Genomic DNA, 8,412 nt, shown 5'->3' with positions numbered 1-8,412 from the left:
ATCTAAGACCCTAATTTTACCAAATAGTTCGTTTGAGAGGTGGGTAGGTTGGCATTTAAATATAATTCTCAAAATAAGGTTTTGTACTGAAATAACTGAATTGATAATAGATTCAACACAGCTACCCTATAGCACAATACCATATGTTGCTACGGATTGGAATAGGCGATTTTTAGAGTCACCAAGCCTAAGTTGGACATAAGAGAGCAGAATTAATAAATTTCATTGTATATCTCAGCTATGGATTTCACCTTTTGTACCTGTAGGTATATTGTAATGCACAAAATAAAGAATTAGACTGGAAATGCCTTCCATCCAATTTGAATTTCGTAAACACAATTTTGTATTGGAAATTTAAGATTCGATTATGAAAATATTTGGATCACGAAATACACCCACAAGGCACTTCTTGTGATATTCTTTATTCTGTGCAATATTGTGACAGTTGAATTGTCATAATCCATTAGTAAACGAAATAATGAGTGAGATATTCAAATGCTTAAGAACTGAAGAGATTCAATTTAATTTAATTATTTTATTCCTTTAAATTTTTTTTGAAGTGAAACTTCTTTAGGCGCGTAATGGATTTTCGGGGACGGAGTAAAACCGAGTCAGGATCGACACGAAAATGCGGGTACCCCCACCACCGCTCACCGTTCACTGTCCCTCTCTCACCATATGCGCTTGTTGAGGTGGGGGAGCCGCTCACGAACGTTCTCTCTCTTCTCTTCTTTCCTCTCTCTCAGACACCAGCGAACTGCGCCACGCCAAGCATCAGCTGCTTGGTTAGTATACTGCGTCGTGAGTGTAATACGAGTGAAATACGTAATTGATTGTGGTTCATACGGTTTGGTACAGAATTTCAGTGTTAAAAATGAGTAGTGACGAGATAGAGGTGATGAACACATCATTGTCATTGTAATTTCTTTGTAATTTTTAATTGTAATATTGTTATTTATGTAATATTGTATACTTGTGAATAAATTGAAAATTTTTGGAACTATACATTAATCGAACGTCATTCATCTATAAGAAAATATTAGAAAAAGCAAATCCATGCTTCGTCGTTGAATTATTTAACCTCTAATTTTCAAACTAACCTAAGAGAGAAAATAGAGATGATGAAATGAAAATAGAGAGAGAGGAATACTAGAAGTTTCACTTCTGTCTTGCGTAGGCTTGACACACCCACTTTTTTTTATTTATTACGGATATTGCTTTATCAATCACTAGCTGACATGTACCCGGCGTTACTCGGAGACAGATAAAAGTTTTGGGGTAATATTTGTAGGGTGATAGGGGTGCATTTTTAAGGTGAAAATATTATTATTGTAATGTAATAAGTATTCGTTTCACTTGATCGTGCCAGGTCTTCCTAGGTCGTACTCGAGGTGGCATGGTTATTTATGAGTATATGTGTCTGTACCTTCATACAGCCGGTAACGGAGATAACCTTACCATCGGGGACATATCGGAGACATTTAAATGAGTGAAATCCATGATAGTTGCGTTTTCGAACCATGAACGAACCATACTAAATAAATGGGAAGCAATGTGCACGTATCTTCTTGAATGATGTCGACTACAGATGATTCATTCCTAGCATACGTTAGAGAAAAACACGTATCTTCTTGAATGATGTCGACCATAGATGATTCATTCCTAGCATACCTAAGAGAAAAACACGTATTTTCTTGTATGATTTCGACTATAGATGATTCATTCCTAGCATACCTAAGAGAAAAACACGTATCTTCTTGAATGATGTCGACTATAGATGATTCATTCCTAGCATACTTAAGAGAAAAACAGGTATCTTCTTGAATGATGTCGACTATAGATAATTAATTCATTCCTAGCATACCTAAGAGAAAAACACGCATCTTCTTGAATGATGTCGACTATAGATGATTCATTCCTAGCATACCTAAGAGAAAAACACGTATCTTATTGAATGATGTCGACCATAGATGATTCATTCCTAGCATACCTAAGAGAAAAACACGTATCTTCTTGAATGATGTCGACTATAGATGATTCATTCCTAGCATACCTAAGAGAAAAACAGGTATCTTCTTGAATGATGTCGACTATAGATAATTAATTCATTCCTAGCATACCTAAGAGAAAAACACGTATCTTCTTGAATGATGTCGACTATAGATAATTAATTCATTCCTAGCATACCTAAGAGAAAAACACGTATCTTCTTGAATGATGTCGACTATAGATGATTCATTCCTAGCATACCTAAAAGAAAGATAACAGGATAGAGCTAACCGATGGAAGTCGAAGACTTAATCATTAATCATTAATTCAAAAATCTGTATCTTTCTTGAAAAGATCATCAATTTCATTGCCCTATCTGGGAGACTAGCGGACGAAAGGTCTTATTTAAATTTGTGATCTCGGCTTTCTTTTTTTGAAATCCGTATTTCACTTCTATAGACAGAAAAAAACGTAAAATGAAGGTGATGTATTTGAGCATGCCATAAAACTATAAAAAAATCTTGTTCCTCTAAAAATATAAAGAAGAGAAAATATTTTTATCTTAAAGAAAGATTCAGCATGTTATGAATATGCCTGTCACAAACAATCATAAAAATATTCTGTAAAAGTCTTTTTTTTACGTAGCACAGATTTTTTGGCTATCCATTTTCTACTGAACATAAAAAATGAAGGGTTACGGGATATAACTATCAGAGTCCATTTTTGGTCGAAAACTATGCATTTTTAGTGAACGAATCGAGTAAAATCTTTTTCAACCGTAAAAAAGTCTCAAACTACCTTTTTTAAATAATGATGACTTTAGCCCATTGTTCTGGTTACCTAGGATCAATATCATTACATGCCATATCATATCGAACTTACAGCTGGATTATACAGAAAGTGAACGATTGGAAGCTTATATTACCTGTGAAAAGTAAGTACTGAGTAAATAAAGAAGACATGTATGTGACGCAGTCAAAGAAGGATCAGTGAGTTCCGGTTCTTGTTCACTGTCAGAAAAAATCCGGATAAAACCGGAACCTTTTTTTTACAGGTCAGTCCATTGAACATTTTTATCCTTTCCTCATCTGTGGTGTGTATTTACTACACATTGCTTCTAATAACTTTAATAACTCTATAAATATAATAAATTCTGGGTTCAGATTTAAGGTTTTCCTCCGTTATACATTTATGCACTGAATTAAAAAATAATATATTACATATTTTTCAAATTCAATTAAAAATCAGAGTTTTTTGTTAAAAATCTGGAGCAAATACACCAATACCATCAACCGTGTGATACTAAATACGCGAATAGTGTGCGAGGAAATGACACGCTATTGATGTCCCGCTTTAATTCGCTATGCGGGAACATGAGACATCCACACTTCTGCAGTTGTACTTTTTGATTTAGACTATCGATACCTACGACCGCACAGCAGTTGGCCGCGAACCAGGGGGGTATAACTCCGACACTTTTTTGGTTTTTTGATGACGTCAGTTCCAGACTATCCAATGAAAAGCCGTCCTGGTTTGATCTCTCACTCTCTCCCGTGTAACAGAGAGAGAGAGGCTACGCTCCATTTCCCCCGGAAACAATGTGACGCCATTATTGCGTCATGGTTGCGTCCTTCTGACAGATCGTGACAGATTCAGATTGTTTGCGTGAGTGGTTTATTTATGTTGTTTGCTTTCGTGAATTCATGAGTTGTTGTTGTGTGAAAATGTCTAAAATTATGAAGCTGTGTTGTGTGTACAGACAGACAGACCACTCGTCATAAATACCCAAAATACGGAAGTTACAAAAGAAACAAAAATGCCAAATGGATCCCTTCGAAGATGCGCACTGCTGACTTTAAATCTACCCAGCATTGGTAGTTATGCAGATTTAAGACAGTATCGAACCCGTTATGACGAAAATACAGGTGTGAATATCCCTTTGTTTGTCTTCAGTGTTCCATGTAATGTGTAACTTAATTTCACCTAAGAATTGAATTTACTTTTAGACCCCGTCCGCGTTCCACAAGGACGGTGTGATGTCATAAAAGACCATAATTACTTGCAATATGATATGTTTAGTTCAGGAACTTTGGTTAACCCGATAAATATGTTTATTTCAGAGCTTGATAACATCTTACCGGGTACCAGCGGTGTGTTCCTTCTGCCAAAAAGATCATGGAATATTACAAAGGTAAATCTGTTCTATGTTACTTGTTATCCAATATGCAGATCTTTTCTTCCTTTCCTCTTACCACTAAGATCATTTTGTTTTCAGACATCAGTGTTCCTGTTCCTGTGGGACCCAGCGGCAGTAATTCAGCCGTTACACGGAAACACAATGCTCCTCTGCGTAAGAATATTTATAGTTTTTTGTACACATTTAAGATGTGTTTTGTGCTCATGAATTCTGTAAGCATATTATTTTTTGAATAACTTCATGACTAAATCCTCAAATTGAAATATTTAATAATTTAAAACAATATTAGCGACTCGAATGAATATTTAAATCAGAAAAAGATTTAGTCGCAGACTTGGTACAAATTTAAGATGTGTTTTGTGCTCATGTTTTCTGTATTCATATTATTTTTTGAATAACTTCATGACTAAATCCTCAAATTGAAATATTTAATAATTTAAAACAATATTAGCGACTCAAATGAATATTTAAACCAGAAAAAGCTTCAGTCGCAGACTTCGTAATCATTTAAAATGTTTTGTGCTTATAAATTTATTTGTTTCTTTCTGTTATCTTACTGAAATAAAATAAAAAATACTTTACAACATGTAACAAAGTTTTTCATTTTTCTTACAAAGCGCCGTCCTGAGAAAATGTGCCGTAAGGAAAGATACCTTATAGCTCATTTTCGCAGGACCGCACTTTGTGAGTTAGAGCCTTGTCGTCCTGAGAGAATCTGTTAACATTTCTAAAATTTATTTTTAAAATAATATTTTAGGCTGATGAATAGCACAATATTGTCTTCCCTGGGTGCCTACCTAGGTAAGATCATATTGTCTATGGCCGCGCTTTTTTTTTTTTTTGTTTCCTCTACTTTGCTGAGTGGTTTGTTTATGCCTCAATTCTGGATGTGACGTCATCGTGGACAAAATTTCTCCCCACTAAAGGCCGAAGTTATCAATCTAGTGATTGGTTTATTTATGCCGCGAACCGTCGTTAGATGTGGACCGCTCGCACGTTTCTTTAGCATCTGCGGATGGTTTTTTCATGTTTTCAGCAATTAAATTACAACTATTATCACTTTTGATATAAAATATAATAAACATAATCGATTAGCTATAAATATTAATATTTTTCCGATATTAAATCGCTTATTTTGAGATGTGTAGTGACTACACAGCACCGTAACTCGTGTTAGCACAGTAAGGGAAAGGTTAAGGACATTTAAGTTGGGAGTCGGGTTTGTTTATTGGATAAGCAACACCTCTGTCACAGGTCACCACGAGTGGTTCAATACGTTTGGTGATTTAGCAGGGGTGGCCGGGTTCATCGGGTGAGGTGTGTTGAAGATGCGCCTGCCCATCAGCTGCGTGGCATTTCAGATCGGAGAGGCTGGTTTGGGGAGAGCTTTTGACTTCTCCAACTGGTCTCTTAACCTAACGCCTTGCGCCGCAGTGAGAGAGATATATTCTTATGTCCATCACTCCTGGATACACTGATCTCTACAACACTAATAACCTTTTACCTTCCCAGAACTTCCTCTCCTTCCTTTCCTTAAAAATTCATCCTACACACAGCATCCCAAAAGATTACATAGGCCATGAGAGAAATTACTTTCCTAAAGACCTCCCGTGTGGGGGTTATTGTAAAAAAAATGGAAAAATTATCAGCGTCCGGCTGCTTTTATAAAAAAAAATCTACATGAAAAAACTTTCATTCATCCGATTCTCAAAATAAAATGTGTTTTTCTGATAATCTGATTAATTTGGATGTTTTTTTTTTTCTGAACCCAAAATAGTTAAATATAAACTTTTTTATTGTTCTTCAAAGTACAATCCCATTAAACCGCAATTAAGCAGTTTGTCAACAGGATGTTCATGTTCAATTACAATATAACATAGTTTCATAATATTATTACTTATTACAATACAACTTATACATCATATTTATCACCAACCACTGCCATAATCAAAAGTATTACTAATACAGAGTATCTCTGCTTATTAGCCATGTTTTCAGCATATATCTGAAACTCTGAGGTAATTCGCATTTTTTTATATTGCTTGGTAACATGTTGAATATTTTGGGCACGTTGTATTCCAGGGTTCGCTGTCCGTATTTATTGTTATGTTTTGGTACAAGCATTCCTTCATTTTTTGTGTATCTAGTATTATGTTCATGTTCGACTTTCCTCTTATATTCAGAGTCAAATATATGCTGAATCAATATTTTGTGCCACAATAAGGCCTGTACCGGTAAGACAGTCAAGTTCCGATACAATAATGATATATATATATATAATGATAAAATTTGAATTGTTTAAAATAATAAAATGTGACTCTGTTCGTTGTATCCAGTTACTCTTCAAATGGCTTTCCTTGGTAAAGGCCTATTCACATATAGGCAATATTCGCTGCCACTTTGGGTGGTGAAAACCGGGTGGGTATGCGTTATTCTCACCGTTCAAACCTAGGCAGATTTAGCTTCTGCAATGTGTAGCGAAAAGTTATTATTTTTCTCCTGTCGAGGAAGTCCCGTTGATGTCGTCCGTGAATTAATAAATCGACTGTAATCGTGTGTGACCAGTGAAAAAAGCATCCTATTATTGAAATGGATAGCAATAATGCCTGTTTTCAGAACAAACGGATAGATACAATTGCATGGCGGAATTTTAGCGGTTCTAATTTCGCACTACCTGCGAATTTCGTACAATACCCGGAGGAATCCCACATGATATATTCGCTACCCCCAGCAACAGCGAATATCGCTTAAAACTGAATAGACCGGACCGACACCCCTTGTTTTCCAAATAATTTGATTTTTAGTTTAAATGGTTAACACTAAATACGTCATGACATTATTAACAGATTATTTTTATTTTTCTATTTCTATTATTTTTTATTTTATTTCATACTATAGAAACAACCAGTACATGATTTACAGAGATGAAACAATATAATGGAATAAGATATTTCATGATGGGTACCAATGATATGTTTCTTTGTAATGTCTGCTAAGTGGTATGTTTATTCCTTAATTATCAGGTGACGTGTGTAGTTTATAGGTGTGTGTGAGACGTGTGTAATGTATGTTCGAGTGTTTGTTTGTGTGTGTATGTATGTATGCGCATTGATAGTATAGTTTAAATTATTGATATGATGCCACGTTTGAATTTTGATGATATGGATGTAAAAAATGAACGTGTAGAAATAACTAATTAAGGTGTTTATTTTATTTTTCATCTCTTCAAAAATATTGATAAGTAGGTAACTTAAATAATATAAAAAAAGAATAAAATATAGAAAATTAAATAATATAATATAGAAAAAAGCATAAACGAAAACATCTTTATGCCTGTTACGAAGATACGAAGAACCCACAAATAAGGAAGCGAAATAATAATACCTATATATTTACATATATTATTTTCAAAGCTGTTTGTCGGTGTAGGAATGACAATGTAGAATTATATTTGGTTTTGACAAATGGCGCAGTAAAAAATTGTGGGAGCAAGAACGTAAGTAGTTTTTTAGAATCCATGACTCTTTGGTGTACAAATCGTGGACTAAAGAAATTCATATGGACGACTCTAAATTATAACACATGTCAATTAATATATTTTAAAAAAATACATATCGTGAATACCTCGTAACAGTTTCAAATACTTGCATCTTTTCGAAGCAATTATATATTGTGTGTAATATTGTGGTTTAAGGCGAAGTTTAATGCTAAATCACTACTTTGATTAATTTTTATAACGAATTGGTGTACATTGTGAATACCAAAAATATACTTTAGATAAATTGAAGACTTTCCTATCGTTCCGCTTGAGTAGAATACAAATAAAATAATAAATTACTGAATTAAAAATATAAATGTAAACTGCTAAAAAAAATTTTTTTTCAATAGAAATGCATGAACACATAAATGAAATAGCTTTAAAATATTCGGTATTATAGCTAAAATTATCTGTGACAGTTTTACTTGATTACATTTTTTGCTTTCTTCTTATAAAATTATTTACAAAATAAATTAAAACCAGTTTTGTGCTTAAAATCGACCGTTTCTAGACTCCGTTTGTCAAGCGATTTTAATGACTATTATCTACAATATAAGGTATAACATGAATGTACACATTTTTGGCTTATAGTTTTCTCTTAAAGCAAATGAATCTCCTTGTATCTCGCAGTTTATCATATATTTTAAAGTTCAAGAAATATGGCACATTATGGTAAGCGAACGTTCAA

General features: G+C 34.0%; 1 long non-coding RNA gene across 1 annotated transcript; it reads left to right on the top strand.

The window, feature by feature from the left end:
* The first annotated feature begins 3,586 nt into the window (after window positions 1-3,586).
* On the top strand, window positions 3,587-4,596 carry LOC149414796 (uncharacterized). The gene is made up of 3 exons (XR_016303900.1): window positions 3,587-3,914; window positions 4,110-4,180; window positions 4,265-4,596. It is a non-coding gene; the product is annotated as an uncharacterized LOC149414796 (long non-coding RNA).
* Window positions 4,597-8,412: the final 3,816 nt, after the last annotated feature.

The sequence above is a fragment of the Hesperophylax consimilis genome, chromosome 19 (genome assembly GCF_061612785.1).
Source record: "Hesperophylax consimilis isolate HC1 chromosome 19, BYU_Hcon_1.0, whole genome shotgun sequence".
Taxonomy (NCBI): domain Eukaryota; kingdom Metazoa; phylum Arthropoda; class Insecta; order Trichoptera; family Limnephilidae; genus Hesperophylax; species Hesperophylax consimilis.
This window is presented reverse-complemented; position numbering and strand designations above follow the sequence as displayed.